The sequence below is a fragment of the Cryptomeria japonica genome, chromosome 1 (genome assembly GCF_030272615.1).
Source record: "Cryptomeria japonica chromosome 1, Sugi_1.0, whole genome shotgun sequence".
Taxonomy (NCBI): Eukaryota; Viridiplantae; Streptophyta; class Pinopsida; order Cupressales; family Cupressaceae; genus Cryptomeria; species Cryptomeria japonica.
Window position 1 is genome coordinate 460,008,558 of NC_081405.1, and position 17,975 is coordinate 460,026,532.

The window sequence follows — 17,975 nt, forward strand, 5'->3', positions numbered from 1 at the left end:
TATCTCCTTCATTCAATGTTTCCAATTTATCCCAAATATCTTTAGCAGTAGATTGGTCTGATAATCCCATAATTTGTTGATTTGGTAATGCACTTAGAAGTGCTTCTCTTGCTTTGCAATCGTTCTCCAAGTCCTTACCCAATGTTGGTGGATTAGGTTGATTCTAAGTAGACCAACATAGCCATTTTTTGTAACTTCTCATATGTCTCTTCCAATGCAATTCAGATATGTCTCCATTCTGATCTTCCATATACCATAGTTAGTTCCATCAAGTTTAGGACTATCCTTCCTGAAAATATTTGTTGCCATAGGATCTCCTCAAGCTATTAGGCTTCTACAAAAAGAGGACTTAGCTTTGATACCAATTATTAGGAACTGGAAGGACAATTGATTGGGGGGGGGTGAATCAGTTGTCAATGAATTTCAAACCAACCATAACTTAATCCAACTTAATACTTAATACTGGTAAACCAAAATTAATGTCAGTTAGCAGATTAGCAGTTAATATCAATACTGATGAAACTTAATGCATGAAACAGAAACATAAACAACATCCACAACACATAACACATATATTTTTTATCTGGAAACCCTATAAGGAGAAAAACCATGGTGGGAAACCTTACCCACAATCAGTTGATACTACTGTAGATAGTATGTGTATACAAATGGGGTTTTCACATGCAGAAAGGCCAACCGCCTAGAGCACACTGCTCAAATGGGAGTCACAATGACTACAATAGGATGGTTAAATCCTACAACAATGTACTTCTTCAAAGTGCATCTGCAATGCTAGATTCAGTACCGGTTTGAGCTTTGATAAACACCTTCAAACCTTCCTTTAACCTTCAAATGATGTCTTCTTGATTCATTCTATGATCTGCTCATATGATCTTCAATATTCGCACATACCATAATCATAAAACAATTCCACACTTCATCTCACAAATGAGATCCTACATTTATACAAAACCTAAGACCAAATGTGTAGGTCGGCTCACTAAGAATATTACATTTAAATCAATTACAAATAAGGTGATACAACATGTCGGCTCAATACATTTACAACAATATCCAATCAATAAATCATCTCCATAATGTGTCATGCTTATCTGGAGTAGATAACATATACCGGTCCATAACCTAGAACAATTTGTTGGTAATAGAAAATATGTCAACCTTATTAGACCAATAACCAAAACACCAAAAATAAATATCCAAACCATGTCTTTGACATAATCAAGTGATCTCCAGATGATAACAATTCATCAGCAGTGTCAGTGAACCATATAACCTATCGGTGAGCATATACTAGTGACTGTACATAATTCACTGACCTTGCTAGTGAACAAATGTGTCGGTTCAACAGTAAACCAATAAACCACAGTGCCAAATCAACAATATAGATCTCTAGAAGGATAAGTGTTGACATCAATGACAAAACCAATGCAACACATCCATAATACCAAAATTAACATACTCCTGCTAACCTGTGATTAAAAACTCCTTTTGATGCCTGCTTCAGCCAACAACACTATGACACTTAGCTGGTTCGAGTTAGATGGCAGCTCCTCGTGATCTCGTGATGAGTAGGATGGTTAACACAGGCTCATCGTGGAATTGCAAGGATAGACAAAGGTACCCGCATGTAGGGAAATAAAAATAAAGTGCACTAGAACTTAGGAAAATAAAATAACAAAGGGGTCAACTATGGATTAATGCCTAGGAAAAAAGACATGGCCCCTCCCAATGTCTAGATAACCCTCAACCTAAGTCAAAAAATGTAACACACAAATAATAGGTTTAAGGGTTTTAACAAAAGGACTAATCAAAGAAGCTTAAACCTAAACCCTAAGCTTGAGTGCAATGACAAAGACCCAAATGAATGGTACATAGCAATGAATGGAACTTCCATTTTTTTGTCATGACACATCTACCAAAGATGCCAACTTGTCAATCTGAACTCCCACTGCATCTTCATTCCAAAGTCCTGCACACACATGATTTTTTGCATGATGACTTTGCAACCTACAACACTTGTTATTTCTCTACATCACTTGTTGACATCAATGGCAATAATGCTAACATGTGACATAACACCAAAAAGGGATGGAAGTATGGAACAAATGAATGTGGAATGAAGGTTTATGAGTGTGAAAAGAAGTGAAAGTGGTATGACATAATGGAGATTTGGGATTAACAAGTATGCCTTTTGACTTGTAATTAAATAGAACTTTTGCCCCCAGTTATTTTAGCATTAAGGGAGATCAATTCATGTTCTTCTTTCCTCATACAATTCTTCTCCTTTTCTTTTCTTCTTGTAGAGTCCATTAGTTTTTTGTCTTGATTTCGACTAGAGGATGTTTTCTTATTTTTTCCTTTCAAATTTTTATTTTCACAGCTTGATTTTTTTTATCTTCAATGAGAAAGGGTTTTCTTAATTCTTGTTGATCCAATTCTAGGAGAGGATAAAAAATGGAAGGAGTGGATGAGATGGTAAGGCTATATGAGTTCTCTAAAAGGTTGTCAATTTATTCAATGGATTCTTTGCTAGAACCACTCTTAAGATTATTGATATCAAGAGTTACTTGCACATCTAAAGGAGCTTTACATTTAGGATTAGTAGCCACAACATTAGGTGATTCATACCCAGTTTATTGACATTCTAATTTATCTTGTTCTTCCATTTCATCCTATTAAACTCCCCATTTCATTTTTATTGTGGTTTACCATAAGTTTGAGGATACAAAGGCAACTTTCTGATGCAAGGAGCATGACTCATGCTATATTCTCCCACTCCTTGTTATTTCACTTGTGTTTTAATCGTGGCTTCATTGAATTTATAGGTGGATGGTTTTAAGGATTCAAGATCAACATATGCTTGAGAGGTAGGTGCTAGGCGATTTTTGGGAATTATAGATTTAGTCTTATGCCTTAGATTATTGCAATACATAAAAGGATTTGGATCTCTTGGTATTGTAATTTCAAAACTATTGTGCAGAAATTTTATGCATTCATGGTATGTAGAAGGTACAGGTTGTATCGCATGAATCCATGATCTTCTAAGGAGAATGTTATAGGTTAAGGGGAGATCAAATAATTTGAAAACCACATCCTTCACCATACATACCACTTTGATTTGTAATGTAATTGATCCTCTAGATGAGTATTCCTTTTCATCATATTCTTTTATGGTAATATGTTTCTTTGGATCAATTGTACTTTTAAAGAATCTTAGTTCTCTAATTAATTTTAGTGTACAAATATTAAGACCCACTCCTCCATCTATTAGAATTTGTTTGATCTTAACTCTATGGATAAGTAATTCAATGTGTAAGGGTGCATTGTATGTTATTGCATGAATGAATCATCATTTTCTATGAAAGTAACAGTGTGAGGGGAGGCGATGTGTCCCACCATAGCTTGTAATTGATCTACATGCAAGTATGTAGGCATTGTAGCAATAGTGAGTGCTTTGTCAAGGATAGCTTTATGTTCAAGGGATAGGAGCAGGAGCTCAATTATAGAAATTTATGTGGGTGTCTTCCATAAATTCTCTATAAGGTTGTATTGCGAAGTTGGTGCATCAAGTTTAGAATTAGGACCTTTAAGGGAAATTGTGCCTCTATGTGTGGTAACATTCCAATCAAGTCCTTTGCCTTTTATAATGAAAGTGTTTACATGATTATCATCCTCATTGATGTTATTTATGACATAGTCATATTTAGCAATGGTATAATTCACATTATCGCCAGATTTAGGGGTCTTTCCTTTATCCTTTTCATGCTTAGGGAATGGATTTTTAAACATCTCATGATCTGAGTTACAAAAATGAATATGTCCATAAATTGTAATCTTGCCATCATTAATAAGGTCTTGTATCACATGTCGGAGCCGATTGTAACTATTAGCTTTGTGTCCCTTGTGTCTATGATATTCACAAAAATGATCGTCATTCCATCATGGGGGTTTGACTTGTGGATTATATTATTTAATTTCATGTAGTGTTATAAGATCATTCTTAAGTTCTTTCAATGTTGACTCAAGTGATTTTCCTAATGGTGTAAAATTCCATTTAGAAAAGGGGTATGTGTAGGATCATGGTAGGCCAAACAAAGGGCCTTAAGTGGCAATGAAATTTCAAAAAATTAGAGTTTGTTGTCATTTCATGAAGATTGCATTAATGAAGTTTAAGTGTTGTCATTGATGTCAATTGTGAATAGTAATAGAGTTGTATTGCAACCGGTAGTGATGCAGTAATGAAACCGGTATTTGAGCAGTGAAGGAAATCGGTATTACTATTGAAGCAGTGAGATCAATCGGTAACCCTACCTGTTGATATGTTGAGCCCTAACTGATGGATCTTGGTGAATCGGTTGTGTTGATCTATGATCAAATGGTGATCGGAGATGATTATTCCACATATGCATGATGCACGTGATGAGTTTCAAAGTTGTTTTGGCACATAGAGATAACTATTTTATCTTGGGAATGAGTGAGTGAATTACATGAAGTGGAAATCACATGATGAGTTATAAGATCCAATGTGCGATGATCCAAGAGAGGTTGAGGTTGTCTTAGACAATGTGTAGATGATTTCTATGTAATCCAATGGTCATGTTTGAACTGATTTGTTTGTAATATCAATGAGATCTTAGGTTTTTTGATGTGTTATCGACCTATTTTTTTCTCATAAGGTTGATGATTTGTTTTGTAATGGGGTTGGAAATTTTGGTTAAGTGTCAGTGTGATTGATTGTCAAACCAAAAGGAGTATCTGCAGTATGTGTGAAGGTAGATAGGAACATGAAAAGGATCTGATCAAGTAGAGTAATGCTATTACCAGATCAGCAAGACCCTATCGTTCTCTAACAATTACAATAGTTAAATCCCTTAACCGAGTAAGCTTTAACAAGCTTAGTGTTTTCTAAATCCTCTAACCAGGTGGTCCATTATCTTGGATTTTAAATCCTCTATCGAGGTTACTCCTAATAGGGTATTTCCTTTAATAGGGTATTGTAGTCAATCCCCTAACCGGTTGGTCCTTAACCGGATATGTTCCTAATAGGACATTTTTGTAAAGCTTCTAACAAGGCTTGGCTCCTAACAAGGAGAACTTTAGAAGAGTTCAGAATACTTGTGGGTATTCATCCCCACTTTGGTTTTTCCCATTTGGGTTTCCACGTCAAAAATCATTGTGTCAAGTGGTGAATGGTTTTTGTGGTTATGTTTTGATATGGTTAATTTGTTTAACTGGTAAAGCCACTTAGATGTGTTAAGATGATAGGAAGTGATCTTAAATGTGCTTTTACTATTGTTAGTAAAGAGGTTCGATGTTTTGGTTAAATGGTTTGAGAGTTTTAGATCTGTTACACTATTATTTTGATATGCTAGTCAACCGGTAAACTTGACAATGCAGTTGCAGTTCGTAGTACAGTGTTGAACCGGTTAGTTCAATGATTGATTTATGAGTTGGGTTTGACTTTGGTGAAAGTTTAGTTTTGTTTCTATCTACTGATTCACCCCCCCCGACTTCTCAATAGTTTTCTGGATCCTTATTAATTCATCATATCATCAGAGTTATGCAACTTGACATGAAAATTTGAATAAGTTATGAATATTATTTTAAAAATATGTAAGAAGAAATTGAATGTTGTTTCTAAGCTACTAGTTGTTTTTTGAAAAAAAATCTATTTAATGAAAATTTAAAATTTCAATGCAAAGGTACTTAAATTTCAGGAAAAAGATAAGTAGGTGTATGTTTGACCACCCTAACCACAATCAAATCTTAATATTTTTTTATAAGATTTATAATATAAGTAGTAGACTTATGTCTAGATGTGACACATATTTTTTTGTAATTTTTTGAAGTAAATAATTAATTATGATTTTTTTACTACAGCTTTTCAGAAATTCAAAAACTCATACATCTGATCACCTTAACTTGGTCTTAACTTTATGAACTTCAAAAAAAAAATGATCCTATAGTAGACGAAGCATATAATGTGATGCATGTTTTAGATTAAAAAATGTGATAATGTTTAAAAGTTATGGGTACTTTTAAATCATCCTATCAATCAACCTATCAATCAGGACACCATATGATCAAGATAAGACAACCTTTGTGTGCCCTTGGGGTACCTTCTACTGGAATGTCATGCCATTTGGGATAAACAATGTCGAGGATACTTATCAAAGAGCAAGGGCAACTATCTTCCATGATATGATGCATATCACAATGGAGGATTATGTGGATGATATCCTAGGAAAGGCTCTAAAAAGGATAGATCACTTGCACATACTACATCAGATTTTCACAAGATTGGAGAAGTTTAACCTTTGGCTCAATCCTAGGAAGTGTGCATTCAATGTAACATTAGGAAATTTTATATTCTACATGGTTTCAGTTAAAACAATTGAAGTGGATCCTGAAAAAAGTTCAATATATCATGGAAATGCCACCACCAAAGAATCTTAATCAGTTAAGGTCATTACAAGAAAGGTTGCAATCTATACAGAGATTTGTTTTGCATCTTGCTAATAGAAGTCACCCATTCACTGATAGTATGATGAAATAATAAGTATCCAATAGAATACTGAGAGGGGGGGGGTGAATCGGTATACTAAAAAACTGATACAAAGTTCCCAAACTCAAACTTAGTCAAACAAAGTAATCATGTCTCAATCAAGATCAATATTCATAAGAATACTTGACATCAATCAGTTTAACTATTATGACAACTTTAATAGTAAACAACTTCAATCTTGTGAATATCAACAATGCTTAATCATAACTCAACATATTCATCTCTTAATGCTTCTACTTAACATCCCTTACCAGAGATTAACCAAATCAACAAATAAGATCACAACCACAAAAGCATTCACCACTTGACATAAATGTTTATAGGTGGAAAACCCAAATATGTAAAAACCACAATGAGATGAGACTCACAAGGATAGCTATCTGAACTCTTTCAAAGTTCATCGTGTTAGGATCCAAAGCCTATTAGAGCTTTACAATAAGCCATGTTATGAACTAATTCTAGTTAGGAATCACCTGGTTAAGAATATGCCTTGTCAGAAGCACAATACCCTATTAGGAGTAACCTCGCTGGAGGATTTAAGAATCCAAGCTAATGGGCCACCTTATTAGAGGATTTAATGAGTAACCAAGCTTGTTAGAGCTTACGTAGTTAAGGGATTTAACTTCTATTGCAATTGTTAGAAAATAACAGTTTGGTTGATATGTCTGAATAGAACTACTTTTTCTTGATCATATCCTTCTATAACCTTCAACCCGCCTTCACTCAAAATGCAGATCCATTCACCAGTTTGGCAACTATACACTCAACAGGTTTTCTACCAACCTTGCCAACAACCTTAATGAACAACTTCATCGACCTTAAATATAAATCAATTAGGTCGGTAACACAACAAAACCCTAATTCTCATCATCGAGATTACAACAAGTCACTACAATCTTGACCATTAGAGATTATGACAATCTCTTCAAATTCTTCAAGATAATTTCAACTGCTCTATTGGACTTTGTAACTCATCATGCATTGTGCATTAGATGTATTCCACTTTGCTCCTTCCCTAGACAAGAACAAACGTGCCAAATTGATTTGAATATCTCCTTAATCAAATGATCACATATGTCTCCATCATTACCACTTATCAGATAACAAACCATCAAACTTGGCTAGTTAGGGTTTACCAGTTACATTACATAGAAAGGTTTAACCCTTTACACTAGTTCAACTCACAAAACTTAACATACAAGTTTACAACATCTTCCACAAATCTCGTCTTACCGATTACTAGCTAATATAAAAAACAACAATATCAGAAATAAAATGAATACCATTTACAGGTTCAATTGACATCAATGACAACATATCATTAATGCAATCTTGATGCAAAATACCAACAAACTCAAAATGCCAACAATTTCCCACTTTGGCATTGATGGCAATACAAATATCAATGCCTCTGATTGTTGTTGAGATTGATGAGATTGGTTAATAGGAATCCTAGTTTACATTACCAAATATTCACCTTTCTCTATCTGTCTTCAACCTACCGCTGGTTCACTTAATTAGACACCTAATTATTCTCCCCAATCACATAATTCTTCTCCCCCTTTGACAGCAATGCCAAAGTGAAAGTAAAACATGTAATTCTTCTCTCACTGTGATGTTTATGCTCCCTCTATGGAATACATCCACTTCTTCATCAATCCATATAAGATTCTACAAGTGGTTCAGGGACTGATGCAATCAGCATCATGCTTAATTAACTTCATGAAGAGGGACAACCCCCAATTAAATTCTAAGATACTCAGAAGTGGTCTTAGGCAGTGGTTTGGTAAAGATATCTGCAAGTTGCTCCTTGATAGAAACATGCTCCAAGATAACATCTTTACTTTGAACTTTTTCCCTCAAGAAGTGATATTTCAATTCAATGTGCTTAGTCCTTGCATGCAAAACAAGATTTTTTGAAATGTTTATCGCACTTTGTGAGATTTTGCCAAGATCAAGAGGCAATGGAAAACACAAATAAGAGAGAACAAAATAGATGATAGAAATAAACTTTATTCTATCAAGATGAAAATACTGATCAACTAGATCATCAATCGATACATACAATGAATATGAGCCTGCTTATATAGGCAAGGCTATATGGATATGTGAGCACACAAACATGGCATGTGGCTCAATAAGAAACAAGGGTAGGTAGGAAATAGGTGTGGGTAGGTAGGAGAAACAATATAATATTCCACATGAGGTGGATCACCCACTGAATGTGGAGTGTAACAACAAGATCACACCATAAAAGGTGGAAATTCTCCTACACACACTATCCCAATGTGGCACAAACACCCAAGTGTCTCATACCCAAACTACTATGAAATGCATTTCCTAAGTAAACTTAAGTAAAGTGTAATAATATCCAAGATGAATAATTATTTACACCAACACCCCCCCTTAAGTGCAACTTAGGGGAATGCACTTAAGTCTACAATGCAACTAAGCAATGCAAGATGGGTCCCGGCTACTAGGCCATGTTAGGTACCCATGTACAAATGCAAATGCAAGCAAACTAATGCAATGAAATCTCTCACAAAGTGGGGAAAGAGAGAAAAACCCAATGGGAAAAAACCTTCCCCCAAAAGAGAGATGAAAAACTAGATACAAATAACTCTCATAGAAGTATGTGAAGAACAAAATCCCATGTGAGGAAAAAGTCCCCCCCCCATATGAGAGAAGAAGAAGAGAGACTAGGAAGCCCCCCCTCAATGTTGAATCTGCACCAATGATAGAAGCTCGAAGATGAATGAAAAAACTGCTCCATGAATGTCGAACCATGTTCCTCCTGTTAGGAAGAAACAAAACCAAAGGTGGATCCAAAAAGTCTCCCCAACCATGAAAGGAAGATGGAGAAAAAATACTCATGATGAAAGGAATCTCTTAAAACTGCTCAAGTGTCCCCATGTCGATGCTGAAAGGTACCCCCTCCAAAGGTGGTAAACTGTGCCACACTGCTGAAAAAGGCACTCCAAGATCTAGTGGAGATGAATGTAGAACAATATCCAAATACTCATATGTCTCCTCAAAAGATAAAGAGACCTCCTCCAAGTGTTGTACAAAAGTATCCATAATCATGTCAACCTCTAAAGATTGATCATGTAGAGAATGCACAACAGGGTCAGAGTTATCCCTCGCAACAATCAAAGAAGGATCATCTTCATCAAAGAGAAGATGAATGTCATGAATGGTGTCTCCCAAATCTACAATGTAGGAGTCCACAAACAACTAAAGTTGGAAGACATGAAATATCCTGCTGCACTGAATCACAAGAAGGCAAAACTGTCACACTAGTTGCATCATCAAGTGCAATAGGTGGTGTGATATCAATAGAAGGAGCTGATATGCAAGGCTCAAGAATGAGGTCACATGTGAGAATCCCCAAGTTCAAATGCCCAAAGTTCTCCTCAAAATCTGAATCATCAATATAGGAAGAATCAACCTTATCAATAGGACCAAAATCTGAAAAAGAGTACAATCAAGATGCATGATCAACCACCCAGTCACAATGATAGCTCCACTCTCCAAGCCTCTAATGATAACTGAATCAGGTATGAACTCCACAATTTTTCTAGTTGCCCCATGTGTGATTTGATAGATGGAAAGAAGATTATTTGTCAAGTGGGGTACACACAACACATCATTGAAGGAGTTATCCCCAATGCCAATAGATCCTTTCCCAATCACATCCATGTATGTATGATTGCCCATCAAAATCTGTAGTATGTGGCAAGGCTCAAATGTAGAAAACATAGATTGTGAAGATTCCATATGATGAGAAGCCCCTGAATCTAGAAGCCATCTCCCTGAATCATGACTTGTAGTAGCACAAAGAGCTTGTCCCTTTCCTTTATCTATCCCAAAAGAGTGATCCTTTCCTTTATCCTTGGAAGAAGAAGTCGATGTAGACATTCTAGAAGGTAGGTTGATTCTATTCTTCTCAAGAAGATTCTTCAACTCATCAATATCCTTCTTATAACAATGATGTTCATCATGTCTCGACTTCTTGCAACATCCACAAAAAAGATTATCCTTATATGATTTCCTCTTAGGTGAGAATGGTGTATCACCTTGTTGTGGAGAGGAAGATTGTACTCCATCTTGATGTGGTTTTGACTTAGGTTTCTTTTGATTCTTTCCTTTTCCTTGATTGCTTTGATTCCCTTTATTAGCCACCAAAGCTTGTGACTTTGAAGATTTGAGAATCCCCATCGTGGTCAACTTAGATTTGCGAAGTGTATGAGGAACCTTGAGCTAACCTATGGGTGTGAAAGCTAGATACAAAGGTTGCACGCTCTGAAGGAAGCTTGTCCAACAAGTTGTAAACCAATTGAGCATCTTTTTTGTCAATTCCATAATCCTTTAGCTTTGCTCTTAGCTCAATTGCTTTTATGACATAATCTTGGATTGTATCAAAATCCTTGGGATCCAAAGTTGTGAGTTCACTATCAAGCTTGTAGCCCTTAATCTCATCAACTTGACCATACAATTTCTTAAAAATATCCCAAGCCTCTTTAATTGTTATACACTTATCAATATGAAAAATGAGGTCATCTGATACATACTTTCTAAGAGTTCCAAGTGCCATAACATTATTAGTAAGCCATTCAACTTGAGCATTAGGATCAGCCTTAGGATTAGGTGGTGCTATAATAGTTTCATTTACATAATAAATGAGTCCTTTTTCCATTAGTTTCCTCCATGCCTTAATTTTCCATGATGCATAATTATGAGGAGTTAAAAGTGGAAATTTAGGAGAACCCATAGCACTAAAATGAAAAAACACAAGATAGAGAGAGGCACAATCACACAAGACACCCCCCCAAAATACTCAATAAAGAAATCCCCCCAAAATGGTGATTTTGGCACTTTATACTTAGTGCGCATACAATGGGCCACTTGCAAAACAAGGCAAAGTGGACTTCTGATTTCAATTTACAACTTTTCAAAATGAGATCTAAGAGACTTCAACAAATACTGCTAGTGATCTAAACTGAGATCCAAGCAACATGCAAGTACCAAGTATGCCAAAAATGGCCAAATATAGAAAGTACAATTTCTACTTAAAATCACTACAAATAGATGGCAGATTATGAAAGTAGATGAAAAAATATGCACTTTCAAAAAAAATGACACCTGAAAAGGAGTCCATATGAGCCCAAACAAAGCCTCCAAAGTTGTAAAAATTGGGATTTCATGATTTCTGAAAAACTTGTATCCAAAAATCATAAAACTCCTACACCACTATATAGATCACAAAATTCTACCCCGAAACAAAAAAAATTGCTCAAAAAAATGAGTCTAGATGAGTGACATATTGCTATTTGAAAATTGCCTGCAAAATTATAATTTCTGGAAAATTTCCGCTGCAGCGTCAAACTTCAAATGCCTCTAGATTTGGCCTCTGAAGTCCAATTTTGATGAAACAAAAGGCAAAACTGACTTTCTTGGACCTCTTCAATCCAATGGTGACCTCATATTTGACCCAGCAAGCTTCAATAATAACATGCAATAGAAAGCTCCAAAATGCAAACCCCAAATAGCATCAAATTTCTCTCAATTAGCAAACCAATGACACTCTAATGGCTTTGATACCATGTGATATTTTGCCAAGATAAAGAGGTAATGGAAAGCACAAATAAGAGAGAAAAAAATAGATGATAGAAATAAACTATTGATCTGATTTATGAAAACTAGATTACAATACCTAGTGTGATACTTGCGGTATTGTAGATTTCAACACAAAAAGAAATTGACAACAAGAGGATTGCAAACCAAAAACTATCTCCATTCTATTCAAAATTGGAGTTTATACAAGTCGAATGTATCCCAAGGGTCACACAAATCCCTTGGAATTGAAACGAAGAGTCACCATAATGTTTATTACAATTAAACTACTAAAACTATCAAAATTATCAAAAAACTAAATATAAAATTTCAGTCCACTTTGAGAAGGCATAACTTTCTCATCCTAGCTCCGAATTACAAACCGTTTGATGCGTTGGAAAGGTATTCAAATAATCTAGAACCAAATAATCAATGATGTTCCATCATGTTTCCGGGCACCATATTTGTCCAGAAATGCACCGAAGACCCTCAAAATTGCAATTTACTAAAACATAGAAAATTTTGAAAAAAATTAGATTTCAATATTTTCCCAATTTAATCCTGATCAACTATATTCTATCAAGATGAAAATACTGATCAACTGGATCATCAATTGATACATACAATAAATATGAGCCTGCTTATATAGGCAAGGCTATATGGATATGTGAGCACACAAACATGACATGTGGCTCAATAAGAAACAAGGTTAGGTAGGAGAAACAATATAATATTCCACATGAGGTGGATCACCCATTGAATGTGGAGTGTAACAACAAGATCACACCATAAAAGGTGGAAATTCTCCTACACACACTATCCCAATGTGGCACAAACACCCAAGTGCCTCATACCCAAACTACTATGAAATGCATTTCCTAACTAAACTTAAGTAAGGTGTAATAATATCCAAGATGAATAATTATTTACACCAACACACTTGTATTATCACACAAAATCTTTATAGGTTCTGAGATTTCTATCTTCAAACCTTCCAAAATGTGCCTCATCCACATAGCTTGTGTGCAATTCATATAAGCTGCTACATACTCAGCTTCAGCAATAGATTGTGAAGTGCAACTCTTCTTTTTACTACTCCAAGAGACTAGCATTCCTCCTAAAAATAATGCTCCACCAGTAGTACTTCTCCGGTCATCAATGTTTCCTACCCAATCAACATCTATGTATGCTTTCAGATCAAAATTTCTACCATATGGATACCATAACCCATAGTCAATAGTACCTTTTAGATATCTAAAAATTCTCTTGGCTATCATCATATGTGCCTCTGAATTCTTCTGAAATCTAGCAACAATACCAATTGCATGGGCAATATCCGGTCGACTGTGAACAACATAGTGCAGTTTGCCAATCATTGACCTGTATTCCTTGTCATCTACAGGCTTAGATGCATCTTCCTTGGATAATTTACAACCTATAACCATTGGGGTTCCAACTGGTTTATAGTTACTCATACCAAAAGTCTTCAAAACCTCTTTCACATACTTGGATTGAGTAATGAAAATACCATTCTTCATCTACTATATCTGTAAACCTATGAAAAAAATTATTTCTCCTACCAATGACATTTCAAATTCATTCTTCATTACATCTACAAAACAATTACTCATGTCATCATTACCTCCAAATATAATGTCATCTACAAATACTTCACTAACTAATATTTCATCTCCTTCATACTTGAGATAAATGTTGTTGTCATCACTAGTTCTAGTAAAGCCTATCTTCATCAAATGAGTATGAAGTCATTCATACCATGCTCTAGGTGCCTGCTTTAATCCATACAAGGCTTTATGCAATTTGTATACCATGTCTTCCTTATTTGTCAATGCATAACCATCAGGATACTCTATATAGACCTCGTCTTCCAGTATCTCATTCAAGAATGCAGACTTAACATCCATCTGGTATACCTTGAACTTTTTATGAGTTGCAAATGCATGCAATGTTCTAACACCTTCCAGTCTTGCTACTAGTGCAAAATTTTCTCCATAGTCTTCTCCTTCTTCTTGTGCATAACCTTTGCATACTAATCTTGCCTTATTCTGAACTACAACACCATCTTCATTTAACTTGTTTCTGAACACCCATTTAGTACCTACAACATTCTTGTTTATCAGTCGAGGTATTGGGGTCCAACTATTATTCTTCTCAATTTGATCTAACTCTTCCTCCATACCTTTCAGCCAATGATCATCACCAAATGCCTCCTTAGCACTTCTAGGTTCAAAGGTGTATATCATGTAAGATTTCTTTCTCATTCTCCTTTTAGTTAGTACTCCAACATCCTTATCCCTAATTATCTGTTTAGGACTATGATTCAATCTCACATACCTAGGAATAACATGATCATTCTCTTCAGGTTCACCTTCATCATTATCATCTTCCTCTAAATTTATTTGTTCTGGTTGAACAAGTTCATCAGGGTTTGCTTTACCGGTTTTTCATTTAATAGTTTTAGGTTCCAAAAGCAAAATGCAAGGATCTTCATCCTTCTTCTCAAAACTGATTCCTTCTGCAATTTTAGGATATTCATCTACACAAACATCAACACACTAGTACATTCAGGTCAAAATTTTGACACCAAATCATCGGCATTCCGATGCAATTTCATCGCACTACCAACAAAAAAAGTTGTCAAAAACTTTGTCGAAAGTTCTGACTATCCTTGTGGTTGTCGCAATTCCGACATTAGCTCCAACCTTTCCAATGACTGCCATGGATGCTCCTACCTAGAAAGAATACCGTCGTGATCTCGGCCTACTATCAGAATTCCAACATTAAAGGGTAAAAATTCTGACAGAGGAGTGCCGTCGGATGCACAACATCCTCGTCGAAACTCTCTTGGAGACCATCGTAATTTTAACCCTTTTGTGTCAGAATTATGACAACCTCTAGGAGAATTCTGATGAGGATGTTGTGCATCCGACGACACTCCTCTGTCAAAATTTTTACCCTTTGATGTTGGAATTCCGACGGTAGGCTGATTTTTCAGAAAAAAAAAAATTATAGAAAAAGATTGGCATTGGTATCTCTCTTCTATCTCTCTTCTCTATCCCTCTCTACTATCTCTCTTCTCTCTCCCCTCTCTAGGTCTCTTTCTCCATCCCTCTCTTCTTCTCTCCCTCTCTACTTCGCTTTCTCTACCCTCTCTAGGTCATTATCTCTTCCTCTCACCCTCTCTCTCTCTCTCACCTCTATAGGTCTCACCTCCATTCCTCCATCATTACCCATGTTGTCAAGTTGCAAGATATTTCCCAAAGTACTTGGTTGCTAGGGTTGATTTGCTTAAGTGTATGAGTCGGAGTTAGATGAGACCTGCATGATTAAGCTATATTAAGTGATCAAGTCACCAAGATCTCAATTGTAAACATGACTAGGTTGTAGGGTTTTATGGTAGCATAGGTCAAGATTGAGGTATGGTGGTTAAGAATTACCTTCCAATGTACAAAAGACATCAAAATGATGAAGAATGAAGGCAATGAACTCATAGATGGTTGTTCGCTCAAATTATTGAAATTATTCATCTTATAAGTGAAATCCAGTGTTTGCTTTTGGATAGTTCTGTAATGACGTTAGTAAATTATTTGATTGCTTTGAAGGGTTCCTCTGGAGACGAGGAGTTCCACTGGTTTGTTTGCCCACTTTTTCTATTCATAACAATGTGCAAAAGTTATGTTTGTGCTTAGCACTGATACTGTTCTAATATTATATAACCTCCTATTGGTCACTCCCTTCTTTTGCATTCCTTTGATCACAAGGAGTGAGCGTTCTTCTATCTCTAGTCCCCTAATGCCAAAGTGGAGGGCTAAAGCTTAATAATGCGAAGGGCTTTATATTCACTATCCATAATGAGTCCTCCACTTCCTGTGATACCTGGGTTGTCCTTTGGAACAATGTCAAAATTGAATTTGAATCTGCCTTTCTATTGTGGAACACATTTTCTATAGGCTTCTTTGTTAGAGTTCTTTTCCATATTCTAAGCTTCAAGCTCATTCCAAGTTTTATTAAGGTTTTTAAAACCTTAATTTATTCAAAGGTGTCATATTTGTTTTATGGTAATACTATCAAAATATTTAAAGTGGGGAGCTAAACTTTCATCAAAAGAGAAATAAAAACTTGCGTGGCCTTATAATTCATGAGTTGAAGTTTGAGTTTAACATTTTGGAGGTAATTTTCTTAGACTATTCAATGCCCATTCTAACTAAGGTCAATCAAAATTCAAGATAAACCTATGGTAAAGATGAGGATCTCGAGTTCATTGGTAGAGGACTCCACTTTTGATGGGAGAAAACCCTAGTATTCAGTTTGGTAAGCTCTAGTCGAAGGTGCAGTATGATAGCCATGTAGAAGGAGAACCATGACATGTTGCAAAATTAGAAGGGAAATTCTAACAAAGAGTAGCTATGTGCCTAGAACATTCAAAGCATTTCATGTCTGGGCTAGCTATCTTCTTTACTCTAGTCTAGGATTTCACATTTTTGAGAAAGCATGATTTGTATGGATGGTTTGTTTGTTTCAAATGAAGTATAGTCCAGCCTCCACCAAAATAACAATGACAGTAAGGACTAGTAGAGTAGTCTATTAGAAGGTTTAGACATTGATAATAGTGTCTAGGTTTTCCCCAATTCTTGAATAGCATTGATAGATAATCATAAGTATAGTAAGGAATAGATTACTTAGAGCTTGTAATGAAGAAGGGTTTTGAATTAAAAAGATAATGATAAGAGTTTTTTTACGGTTCAAAACACAAAGACAATCACAATAGAAAATTACAAGTTATAGGGTTACATTGAAATAGAAAGGTGGATTTTAGAATTTTTGTAGTAACATTCACTGTTATAGCCATGTGAATAGCTCATAGGACTTGTAACAATCAACATGGATAAGAAATGGAAATCCTCTTCTTAGAGTATGGGATCATTGTCAACTTTAGAAGAAGCTCCTTCTTTATTTGAGTAGGTTTGATTGATTATTGAAGAATTTATTGTGTTTCTCTATCAATAAATAAGAGGTCTCAAGAAGCTAAAGATAATGAAAACTAATTGATGGGCAACCATTTGACTGTCAAGAAGTGATTGCCTCAGATGAAAGTAGTGATAAATGTCACTATCAACAAAAGAACAACCAATAAATGATAAATTTGCAATGAGATCATAGTGCCTAAATCAGTCTAAAAGCTTATAAGGATTAGAACCAAGCCATATAAGCTTCAAGAACAATTTGAGAGCATCAAAGTCATCTACCAGACATTAGAAATTGTCAAATCAATGACACATAGCAGCCTCATTACAGTCTTATGTTGTATTAAATAGAAAAAGCCAAGTCTAAGATAGTGTTAGAAGGTGTGTGAGAGTCTTCAACATGGATAACTAATAGGTATAACACTAAGAGCAGCAATATATGAGATTTGATGAATGACAGTGGCCATGATATGGAGATGATAGTGTCAAGTATCACTATCAAAGCATGAATAGAGGTCCTAATCTGAGTCTTTTCAAGAGAGAACAATAAATATGAAGCACCAAGGTCTACAGTCAAATCAGAGACAACCATCTAGCAGCCCAAAAAAGAATCAAAAGGCTATGAAAGGTCAAAATCACAGTATTTCCATAGCCCATGAAGTTCTAGAAGATGTGCAAGGGTAGTTCATAGTGCAAGGTCATAGGTATTTAGTGTCATAATTATTTTCTTCACCCCTAGATCTTGATGAAAGATAAAAGGATGCCATGACACAAAGTGAAAATTCTATAGC